Raw genomic sequence first — 12,639 nt, forward strand, 5'->3', positions numbered from 1 at the left:
TTTGACAGACAAGGGAATTAAGGGTTATGGGGAGAAAGCGGGAAAGTGGAACTGAGCCACTTCAGATCAGCCATGATCTTAGTGAATGGCGGGGCAGGCTCGAAGGGCTAGATGGCCTACTCCTGCTCCTACTTCTTAGGTTCTTATATGCAAGATGTAATTTAACAACTTCAGTTCACTTCATACTAAGGTACAAAAGCATCATTTAATATGTTACTCCCTTGTGTATGTGCACTATATAACTTTTGTGTCTATCAGCATGCATAACAAGTGAAGAGTATTTAGAAACTCCACACTCAGCAGTGGCCACGTACATAGTGTTCCCATGCATTTATCACCCTCAAGTTCCCTTCCAAGCAACTCACCATCCTGATTTGGAAATATATTGCTGTTCTTTCACTATCACTGTCCCAGCAGCACAGCAGGTGTACCTACACCACATGAACTGCAGTGGTTCAAGAGGGCAGCTTACTATCACCTTCTCAAGGGCAATTAGGGATGGGCAATGAATGCTGGCCTAGGCAGCAAAGCCTGCATCCCTTGAATTAATTAAAATTTGTAGCAGTGGGGAAAAATGAAGTACATGCTAGCTATTACATCTCTAGAAATACAGATTGTAAGAACGTGTATTGCAGTTGGATTGAGCCTGCAATAAAATTCTACTACAGTATTGGTTAGAAGACAAATTAATATTCCAATTCAATTATAGAACCAAGCAACTGATAGATAAAAGAACATTTTCCTTCCCATTTCCTCCACATGTCTTTTTGCTGAGTTTGGAAAGTTATGCTATGGTAAATTTCCTTAAAACCTAGAGCCATCGAAGCAACAGTAGACCCAGGGAGCTGGTAGCAAGGCCCCTGGTCAGTTCGAACCCACAACCATATCAGTTAGGTATCTCAGCAAACACACAATCCCATTCTTAATGACTCTGTGTGCACTCTTCTGTTCAAAATTACAGGAGCTCATTCAACAATATTTTCTGTTCTTAGAGGGCAAGAACAAATTAATGTTGTTAGGAGGGTGGAAGTTACAATTACATCAGCATCCATAGCACAAGTGGAAAGACTATTAACAACTCCACATTCAGCAGCTAATCATGTAAATAGTGGGTACAGATACACATCCATTAATTTCACAGCAAAATCTGCTGGGTTCAAATTGTATTACTTCAGAGAATGAGCCTCCAACAAAAAGATGCAAAAGCAGATTATTTGACTGTGGGGGAAGACAGAATTGAGAAAAGCTGTCATGGAGGTGATCCTGCCTTTTTTGCTTTCCATATAAAAACTTAATGTGGCTAGGTTAACTAAGAGCAGAAACACTAAAACATTTTTCTTCCTTAACTGGAGTAAGTGAAGGTGATCTGCTCATTTGATCAGATCAGCGCAAGAACAGAGACACTGGAAGGTCTTTGAACAAATATATTTCAAGATGGTAGGACAGGTAAGTAGTCATTGTGCATTTGGATAGTGACTTTCAAGCAGAGGACCTTTATAGAGAGAAAGATATAGTACAGGTGAGAGAGTTATGCTAAGTCTACTGAAAAGATAATAATTCAGGCCCAGCTGAAATCATGTCAATTTTGGGTGACATTCTTTAGGAAGACTGTAAAGGTTTGCAAGGAGAAGGAGATTATTTGAATCAGGGATGAGATTTTACAGTTTGAGATAAACGAAAAAAGTTGAAATTAAAAGCAAATTACTGTAGATGCTGGAAAATCTCAACAGGTCTGACAGCAGTTGTAAGGAGAGAAAAGAGCTGACATTGAGTCCAGATGACACTTTGTCAAAGCTGAAGTTATTCTCAAGAGCAGAGAAGACTAGGCAATTTGTTAGAGGTATGTCAAATCACAACAGTTTAAACAAAATAAAGTAATTATGTAATTGAACGGCCTTATCCAGTGTGCAGAGGCATAAGACAATCGGCACAAGAACCAGAAGCACACAAGAAAATCACTGCTTGATATCATGATGGAAACCAAATTGAATTATAGTTCTTCAAAAGGGAACTGAATAGTCACTATGGAGTAAAAATAGAGTGAAAGAGCCAAGGTGTGAGATTAGATGCATTTCTCTGGAGCTGTAGACTTGATGGGCTGAACGACCTCGAGTTGTACTATTCTAGGATTTTACAAACTAGGGAAACCATGGTAGCTCACCAACTGGCCTCTATATCCCTGCACTTGGGGAAAGAAAAGCTACCCATAAATCACTAGTGGACAGACCCATTCAGCTGTAATTCCCCATGATTGAATAACTTGACAGAGGCTTACAAACATTAAATCATCCTTCAGCAATAATCACAATCTTAAATACATCAAAGGTAAAAAACAAAAACTCACTTAATCCGTTAATCCTAAAATCATAATTTAGAAAAAGCGGCATTCCAAATGGATCAAGTGGCGATATTACACTTCAGCATTCAGACAACACTATAACCTAAAAGAGTGAAGCATGAATGACTGCAATACGAGACTTTAGATGTTGATTCTAGAGATGGGATGATTTGGCGTACACAGAGCCAGTGTATCATTGACTGATGGACAAATGCACTATTAATTTCACATCACCACCAAACAGTAGCACAATCCAATAATCAGATCAGCAAACTGGCTCACATGGCACTAAAGGCAAAACCTGGAAGACAATCTTCATGAGATTTTCAATGCAGCACTTCAGAAACTGCTTCATACTTGTCCCAGTATATTTACATTCAATTTGAAGGTCATGTTTAAAATGCTGCCAAGTACACTAGGCGATGATGCAACCACTAGAAATACATGGAGTATAAAAGCATAAACTGATCACGAAAAGCCACATCTGCAAAAAAGTGAACTACATCGCTTGCAATCAGGTGCAGATTGTGGCAGGTATAAACAGTGAGAATCAGAAGTGGGTGGGAGGTGTAAAAGAGACATTTTAAAATTGCCTTTTAATTCAAACCATTGTAAGCTGGCCCATTTTCACAGCAGTATAATTTTCTACAACACCTATCAACTTCCTCAGGAAACATCCCAAGACCTGAGCAAATTGGATGTTCAAAAGGTGCCTGCAACACAGACTGTTGCAGCAAAACAGGGTCTCTTCACCTGGAAATGGCTGGGAAGTTCCTCTCTACACCACCCATTTGCCACAACACCACTCCTCATTTGCCTCCTCCGTTCACCCACCTCCTTCCCTTTCTCATTCTGTTCCTCTCCATCCCTCCCACCCACATTCTGCCCATCCATTCACCCCCATCATCCCTCACCTCTCGTGCCCTACATACCCTCTCTCATTCCTCCTCCCCTCTACTAAACCCCCCCTCACTGCCTCTCCTTCCCCTACCACTCCTACATCCCCACATTCATTCATCCTTGTGCCCTACACACTCCTCTCCTCATTCCTCCTCCCTTTGCGAAAACCCCATCACTGGCTCTCCTTCCCTTACCACTCCTATGTCCCCACATACATTCATCACCTCCCTTCATTCTCCCAACCCTTTATTCCTCTCACACTCTTCCTTCCTCCCCACATTCTCTTCCTCACCCTTCCATCCAGCCACTTTTCCCTCCAAGTCCTGTATTGTCTCCCCTCTGCCCTTCTGTCTTCCCAATCCCCTCCTGTACCTTCCCTCTTCCCTCCATCCCCATCACCCCTCTCCCATCCTCTCCCTGGGCTGAATTCCCCTCCCTCACTGGGCTAGGTACCGCGCACCGCCCCCTTATAGAAACTCACACCTGTTGCTCCGCAACTTTTACAAAGTGATACCGGAGGAGAGCTCGGAGCCGCCGCCTGCCTCCCCCCAGTGATTCCGGGATCATCCCCGGGACGCTGCGACTCACAGTGAGCCGGAGTCCAGGAAGCCCAGAGCCCCGACCCGGAACCCCCATAGACCCAGCCGAACCGTTAGGGGCAACAGGTGATAACTACCAGAAACACTTTTCACACAAACTTGGCTCAGCTCGGCCGTGTAAAACCCAGTGTAACGGTGCCAGGCTCCCATCCCCCCCCACTGCCGCCGCTTGCTCCCGGGCACACACTGTCCCGCACGAGCCTCTCTTACCGGCTGTCGGTGGTTTGAACTCGGGGTCCCTCCCGGCCTACCGCGCGCTCCCGCTCGCTCCACTGGGGCCCGCCCCTTGATGACGTCACAGGCCGAAGGGGCGGGGCCGATCCAGATCTCGGCCGCGAGAGGATTGATTCGGGACGGGGGGGCGGAGCGCGGGGGGGCGGGACGGGGGGGCGGAGCGCGGGGGGGCGCGCGGGGGGGGCGGGGCGGGGGGCGCGCGGGGGGGCGGGGCGGGCGGAGAACGGGGGGGCGGGGCGGGCGGAGAACGGGGGGGCGGGGCGGGCGGAGAACGGGGGGGCGGGGCGGGCGGAGAACGGGGGGGGCGGGGCGGGCGGAGAACGGGGGGGGGCGGGGCCGGCGGAGAACGGGGGGGGGCGGGGCGGGCGGAGAACGGGGGGGGGCGGGGCGGGCGGAGAACGGGGGGGGCGGGGCGGGCGGAGAACGGGGGGGGCGGGGCGGGGCGGGGCGGGCGGAGAACGGGGGGGGCGGGCGGAGAACGGGGGGGGCGGGGCGGAGAACGGGGGGGGCGGGGCGGAGAACGGGGGGGGCGGAGGGGCGGGGAACGGGGGGGGAACGGGGGGGGGCGGGGAACGGGGGGGGGGCGGGGGGGCGGAGAACGGGCGGGGGGGCGGGGGGGCGGAGAACGGGCGGGGGGGCGGGGGGGCGGAGAACAGGGGGGGCGGGGGGGGCGGGGGGGGCGGGAGAACAGGGGGGGGCGGGGGGGGGGCGGGAGAACAGGGGGGGGCGGGGGGGGGCGGGAGAACAGGGGGGGGCGGGGGGGGCGGGAGAACAGGGGGGGGCGGGAGAACAGGGGGGGGGCGGGGGGGGGCGGGAGAACAGGGGGGGGGCGGGGGGGGGCGGGAGAACAGGGGGGGGGCGGGGGGGGGCGGGAGAACAGGGGGGGGGCGGGGGGGGCGGGAGAACAGGGGGGGGCGGGGGGGGGGCGGGAGAACAGGGGGGGGCGGGGGGGGGGCGGGAGAACAGGGGGGGGCGGGGGGGGGCGGGAGAACAGGGGGGGGCGGGGGGGGGCGGGGGGGGGCGGGAGAACAGGGGGGGGCGGGGGGGCGGGGGGGGGCGGGGGGGGGCGGGAGAACAGGGGGGGGCGGGGGGGGGGGCGGGGGGGGGGCGGGGGGGGGGCGGGGGGGGGCGGGAGAACAGGGGGGGGCGGGGGGGGGCGGGAGAACAGGGGGGGGGGGCGGGGGGGCGGGAGAACAGGGGGGGGGCGGGGGGGCGGGAGAACAGGGGGGGGGGGCGGGGGGGGCGGGAGAACAGGGGGGGGGGGCGGGAGAACAGGGGGGGGGGGCGGGGGGGGCGGGAGAACAGGGGGGGGGGGCGGGGGGGGCGGGAGAACAGGGGGGGGGGGCGGGGGGGGCGGGAGAACAGGGGGGGGGGCGGGGGGGCGGGAGAACAGGGGGGGGGGCGGGGGGGGCGGGAGAACAGGGGGGGGGGCGGGAGAACAGGGGGGGGGGGCGGGGGGGGCGGGAGAACGCGGGGGGGGCGGGAGAACGCGGGGGGGGCGGGAGAACAGGGGGGGGGCGGGGGGGGCGGGAGAACAGGGGGGGGGCGGGGGGGGCGGGAGAACAGGGGGGGGCGGGGGGGCGGGAGAACAGGGGGGGGGCGGGAGAACAGGGGGGGAGAACAGGGGGGGGGGCGGGAGAACGGTGGGGGGCGGGAGAACAAGGGGGGGGGGAGAACGGGTGGGGGGGGGAGAACGGGTGGGGGGGGGAGAACGGGTGGGGGGGGGAGAACGGGTGGGGGGGGGCGGGAGAACAAGGGGGGGGGGCGGGAGAACAAGGGGGGGGGGGCGGGAGAACAAGGGGGGGGGGCGGGAGAACAAGGGGGGGGCGGGGGGGGCGGGGGAACGGGGGGGGGGCGGGAGAACAGGGGGGGCGGGGGAACGGGGGGGGGGCGGGAGAACAGGGGGGGCGGGGGGGGGGGGCGGGAGAACAGGGGGGGCGGGGGGGGGGGCGGGAGAACAGGGGGGGCGGGGGGGGGGGGCGGGAGAACAGGGGGGGCGGGGGGGGGGCGGGAGAACAGGGGGGGCGGGGGGGGCGGGAGAACGGGGGGGGGGGGCGGGAGAACGGGGGGGGGGGCGGGAGAACGGGGGGGGGGGCGGGAGAACGGGGGGGGGGGCGGGAGAACGGGGGGGGGGGCGGGAGAACGGGGGGGGGGGGCGGGAGAACGGGGGGGGGGGGGCGGGAGAACGGGGGGGGGGGGCGGGAGAACGGGGGGGGGGGCGGGAAGGGGAGGAGAATTGGGTGGAGTGGAGGGTTGGGAGAGAGGGGGATAGGGAAGGGTCAGAGAAGTTGCGGAAATCATTTGGGGGCAAAGGAACAGCAGGAAACACAGGAGCAGAGATGTTGCAGAAAAGGGGGTAGCGGGAAAAAGGGGCTGGGGGCGGCAGGAAAGAGGCAGGCGAGGGTGGTGGCGGGCAAGAGGCAGGCGGGGGTGGTGGCGGGCAAGAGGGAGGCGGGGGTGGTGGCGGGCAAGAGGGAGGCGGGGGTGGTGGCGGGCAAGAGGGAGGCGGGGGTGGTGGCGGGCAAGAGGGAGGCGGGGGTGGTGGCGGGCAAGAGGGAGGCGGGGGTGGTGGCGGGCAAGAGGGAGGCGGGGGAGGTGGCAGAATAGAAGGAAGCAGGAGGTGGTGGGAAAGTGGGAGGTGGGGGTGGCGGGAAAGTGGGAGGTGGGGGTGGCGGGAAAGTGGGAGGTGGGGGTGGCGGGAGAGAGGGAGGCAGGGTGGCAGAAAAGAGGAGGGGTGGCTGGAAAGATGAGGACGGGGTAGTGGTGGGAAAGCGGGTTTGGCAGGAAAGAGGGACATTGAGTAGCATCAAAGAGGGGAACATGGGGTGGTGGAAAAGGGGGGCAGGGGGTGGTGGAAAAGGGGGGCAGGGGGTGGTGGAAAAGGGGGGCAGGGGCTGCGGGAAAAAAAAGGTGACAGGTGAGAAGGGGTACAGAATGCCTGGAAAGAAGGGGAAGGAATGGGATGGGAAGGAATGGGATGGGAAGGAGTGGGATGGGAAGTGAGGAGGAGAGTAGGGAGGGGATGAAGTGGAGGAGAGAGTTTGGGAATAAGGGTTGGAGAGGGAGAGGTTTGAGTAGGAGTGAATAAAACGGAGGAGGAATGGATTGAATTCAGAATGGCGTATGAGGGACAGGATTGAGGGTGGGGAGACAGTAGGGGAAAGAAGAACGAAGGGAGGTAGGGATGGCTAGTAAAAAGAATGGGGATGAAAAGAAGAGAGGGACAATCAGGAAGAAGCAGGATAAGGGAAGGAAGGCGGATGAGTCAGGGAGGGATGGTTAAGAACGTAGAGAAGATTAGAAGAGGCAGAGCTTAGTAAAAGAGGAATTAAGAGAGGGATAAGAAGGGTAGGAAGGATGATGAGAAGGAAGGATAGCGAATGTGAGGGAATAGTAAGCAGACCAATGAGGAGGAATAGAGGGAGGTATGGTGTGGTGAGGAGGGAGGGTGAGGAGAAGGGGAATAGAGAAGGAAGAGGGAGAAGTCAAATGGAGGGGAGGAGGGAGAGGCATGCATGTGAAAGGGCTGAAGATTAATTAAAATGGAGGAAAAAATGGACTGAAGGAGGTATACACTATGGCCGGTATTTTGCAACGTCACTCGGGCGATGCTTGTAAAATTCCGCCCAAGACTACTGGAGAATTCCACTCTGCAAGCCTCACCTGGCCCGATTTCAGGCTGGGCGTGCTGATAAAATTCCAGCCTATGTATCAATCTTTACTCAACAAACTTTTGCTAGAGGAAGAAGTTGAGACTTTATTGTCTTTAGTAGAATGGATATAATGGGTTTAGTGGTATTTTGCAACTCCATTAAAAATAGCCTGAACAAGTGAAAGTGAGAACTTTATTGCATTGTTTTAAGTATAAGGAGAATTAAACTGGAAAATTTCAAACAAGGTATCCCTGCTGCATCTAATTACAAAACTAATACAGATGTGCTCTGTAGTCCACTGCTTTTCCAAAAAATAATAATCAAAAATTAACTTTCCTTGATGCTGAAGTGCATTTTGTAATGTTGAGCAATTAAGTTCAGAGAGGCTGCATTCACCTACAATTATATAAGGCAATTGTTGGAACCAGACTTCTTTTTTCATTCGAAATTATAATTGATGTTTCATTAAACAATTTACTTCCAGATTAGTTAATGGTATGTCATTTTAGGCTGCTGGGTGTTTCTTTGATGAATTTAATCACTTTGAAAAGTTCAGTTTGTCAAACCGTAGTAACGTTTCACTGGCCGCTTCACACGGTTTGGCAGCAGTCATGGCTGGTCCCTTAGCACAGTTTTTGAGCTTAGAGCATGACAGATTGAAGCAAGGTAGATATCGGAAAGCCAGTTGATGGAGAAGGAGGGCACTGTGCAAAAGTCAATTTGCGCACTGGCTTTTCAGAAAACATTCAACCATATTCGGGAGCAATGTCTCAAGTGCTTGTAACTGGAAAATGACACCTGCTACAGACACAACTTAAACCTTGAACCAGGCCATGAACAACACTATCTATAGCTGTCATAAATACCATGGATCTCAAAGTTTATGCTGGGGCATAACAAGTGATCAGTGACATCTCCATTTTCCACAAGAGAACATTTACATCTGCTTTATGGACAGTGTGAAAGAGAATAAAGCTTTGCACTACGCTTTATCAGCAAGGCAGATGTTTCAGAGTGCCATTGATTGCATACACATGCCTTGCATGCTCTTTGTCACCACCCTGATACCTTTATCAATCCATCATTGTACTGCTGTGTGCAACCACAGACAGTAGATGCATATCTGTGCCTAATGGCCTGGCAGCAGTCATACAGTCAACTTTATTCAAACCAAGTTAGCAACAGCCTTGCTATTGGAATGATAAAAGCCATTTAAAGCCTTTGCTACCTTATGGGTGGGGGGAAGAACTGAGACAGTGACCACCATCATTCTTGGCTGTCAGGACTCTCATAGACCAATCCATTGAAGAGTTCTTCACCTAAGTATTGGCAGCCATATCAACTACAATGGAAGCTGTCAGCAGAGGCTCCATCATGTTGGATCCCACAATCCTTTTTTTGGTAGTCTGGGAATTCAAAGTCAAATATGGAGTCCTGTTTAACAGTACGTAACCTGGAAATTTGTACGAGCATTGAGTAAACAAGAAATCTCGTATAACAAATTCCTGTCCGTATGCAGAATATTAAATGTAGAAGATTTAAGTTCATTTATTAGTGTCACAAGTAGGCTTATATTAACATTGCAATAAAGTACTGTGAAAATTCCCTAGTTGCCACACTGGGTACACTGAGGGAGAATTTAGCATGGCCAATTCACCTAACCAGCACATCTTTCAGTCTGTGGGAGAAAACCAGACCACCCGATGGAAACCCACACAGAATGTGCAGACGCTGCACAGACGGCAACCCAAGTCAGAAATTGAATCCGAGTCCCTGACACTGTGAGACAGCGGTGCGAAACACTGTGCCACCTTGGACTGTAAGAAGATTGAAATATTTGTATGCTAATAGTTATTAGCCTGTTTGTTAAACAATAAGGTAAGTCCTAAAATTTACTTGAATGTTTCCAAAGATAGCTGGGGACATCACAATAATTTTAGATACATTTTTTTCAGAATATAGGACTGAAAAAGAAAAAAAATTGCATGGTGATGACTAATTAAATTTTTGGTACTGAAAGGCAAAGGAATTGAACAAGTGGCCACTGTTATGATGAAAGGTTCACTGGTATAAAGCATAATTCTTCACAAGTCAAAAGCCCATTGTTAGTTCTCGGAGTAGCATGCCTTGGCCCATATTAGCAATTAATTATATTGATGCTTCTACTGGCTGGTCATTTTCTGAAATAATTCAAAAGCTCAATAAATATTCTGATTTTATTTCATATGCTTGTCTATCCATTTCATTTATTTCTATGTAATACGATGAAGCCTTTATGCTCCCAGTTTTTAATCCTGTCATTTATTTTACCTTTATCTCAGAGCATTTTAGATTTATTCAGGTCAGAAACTAGTAAGTGCCTTATACCATGTGATATTTGATCACACCACCCATGCATATCTTTGAGCTGTCATTTTCTTTTAAGAAATTAGCATATTACAAAACAAAATGCAAATACTGAAGGAATCTTTGGAATGATGTTTTTCACATAACAAAGATGGTTGTTTTGGGAATTTCTATGAAGGACAAGCTTCCACTTTAGCTGGACTGCAGACTTCTGCAGAACCCTTGATTGTTATTTGTCAATTAATGTGTGAAGAGCAAATAAAATTTACAACACTTATCGTTCTGCAAGTCTTTCCTCGCCATGTTGAGGATCAAGACTCCACCTCCTATAAGCTGTTTGTGAAAGAAAGCAGACTGGCACATTCCAAAGGCCAGGACTATGTGCTGAGGGATGCACTCAAGCTTGGGACAGCCATCACCAAGGAGCAATGGGAAGAGGCCACTGTGTAAGGCCTTTTGCTAATGTACACCAAGGGGCTGGTAACTGGGTAAAACCCCTTGAACTATGAGTTTAATTCTAACTCTATGAAGCACTACAGAGTGCAACATGACCAATGTATACAGTTTGTAAAGGGTGTTGCTCTCTGTAATATTGAAATATATGTTATGTTCTCATTACTGAACTGAAGCACCTCAGACTACATTAGATCTCTATAGAAGATGTAAATTTTATTGTACTTTGTTATAATTGAAAATGTTTTGTCATGTGTCTATCAGATTCTATATGAATCAAATACATTTTTGCAGAAAAAAAGTTTGTTGAAGGAAGTATTAAGAATTGTGAAACCTTCCCAAGTGGGGAAATTATTTGAAATTGGGGACTAATGGATCCTAACTGGCAGGTGTTGGAGTTCCAGCAGAGAAGCAAGCCTAGTTCTTCTTGATCCTGTGCAGCCAAGCATTGAACCCTGAGTATTCATCATATTCCTTGGCCAGAATTTGGCCATCTCTTCCACCACGGGAATCATAGGGGGAGGGAAGGTGGACCGTACAAAGGTCCATTGACCTCGGGAAGGATTTTCTCGTTTTTGGGGTGAGTGTGACTAGAAAATCCCACCCCTTCGAAACTCTTGAGAGCTAACATTGCTAAGAGTTAACCCTTGACCAATAAGAGTGACGAACATAAGTCTCAGGAAAATAAGAGGTCACAATTGCATTATGTTTCATGGACAGGCAGAGCTAATAGTCACCCTTCTTATTCAGGCTGCATCATTCAGAGATTTCATTGCTGTCATGCCTCAACACTTAAGCCTCCTGGACAGTTACTCCAGAGATTGAGGTACCCCCACTCGTACAACGGAGGTGGCACCATGTTGCTTTCTCTTTCAGGGCCTCGTCCACCTAGCTCATTAGGCCGGTGTCTTGCCTCTCATTTCACCCCACCCCATGTGTCCCACAGCTGCCCCTGCCCCAAACTCCCATGCGACAGACAACAGACTTTCACAGCACTAAACAACACAGACAGCAGACTTCATGACCACCCACAGCAACCCTGACCACCACCCACCCTGTGACTGCAGCCTTATGCCCCTGACAGCTGCACTCGTCTTTCTCTCCAACCCACAACTCCTCCCCCAACCTTCCACCCCTCATCAAAGACATCTCTGAAAAGGCATAGTCCTCAATATTAAATTATTCTTAGGTAAAGCTATTCAGCTTATCTCATTTGTAATTTTGAGAAAACCTCCTCAACTTTTATATCGTTGAATTCAGGTGGTACATATTAATGAAGAAGCTGAGTGAATTATGTGCCCTTGTCAATTCACTTTATACTTCAGAAATTGTAGTGATATGACAATAGCAGGTAATCTAAAAGCCCACTCACTAAATGCTTAATAACAAATCCATAAGATAGTATGAATTTAATTATTTATCAATTTCTGACTCCAGTGGAAGAGCTGCATCTGTATTTGGTTTAAATGTATTTACGATCAGGACAATTGGCATCACAAGTCTTGATCTGTGAGTTTGGAGTGATGGGATTCTCCAGCCGTGCTCGCCCCAAAACCGGAGAATCCTGCACGAGGTCAATGGACCTTTGTGTGGTCCACTCCCTGCCTGTTACAATTTCCGTGATGGGTGGGATGGGAGAATTCCCCCCATGGTGATCATATTCTGATATCCTCAACCTTGAATAGTAATCATTTTGTTCATGGCCCTATTATCATAGAAATCATAGAAACCCTACATTAGATAAGGAGGCCATTTGGCCCATCGATCCTATACCAACAGCAATCCCGCCCAGGCCCTATCCCCATAACTCCACATATGTACCCTGTTAATCTTCATGACATTAAGGGATAAATTAGCATGACCAATCAACCTAACCCACGTGTCTTTGTACTGTGGGAGGAAACCAGAGCACCTTGAGAAAACCCACGCAGACATAAGGAGAATGTGCAAACTCCACACAGACATTGACCCAAGCTGGGAATCAAACTCGGGTCCCTGGAGCTAAGCACTGTGCCACCATACTGTTACGTGATACAGAAGAAACTGACTGCCCAGAATTAAAAGATTGCGCAAATGGGAAACTATATTTTCATTCAATTTTTAGTTTAAGTTAAGT

General features: G+C 51.2%; 1 protein-coding gene and 1 long non-coding RNA gene across 2 annotated transcripts in view; both read right to left on the minus strand.

The window, feature by feature from the left end:
* The window catches only part of ugt8 (UDP glycosyltransferase 8), a 97,985-nt gene extending 93,838 nt beyond the window's left edge, over window positions 1–4,147 (minus strand). Inside the window, exon 1 of the mRNA XM_080191518.1 lies at window positions 4,048–4,147. The gene's annotated coding sequence lies outside the window, so the exon portion shown is untranslated. The remainder of the gene's footprint in view (window positions 1–4,047) is intronic.
* LOC145344407 (uncharacterized) overlaps window positions 1–12,639 on the minus strand; it is a 1,015,876-nt gene that overhangs the window by 789,876 nt on the left and 213,361 nt on the right. The window lies entirely within an intron of this gene.

The sequence above is a fragment of the Carcharhinus amblyrhynchos genome, chromosome 1 (genome assembly GCF_965287045.1).
Source record: "Carcharhinus amblyrhynchos chromosome 1, sCarAmb.v2.hapA, whole genome shotgun sequence".
NCBI classification, from domain to species: Eukaryota; Metazoa; Chordata; class Chondrichthyes; order Carcharhiniformes; family Carcharhinidae; genus Carcharhinus; species Carcharhinus amblyrhynchos.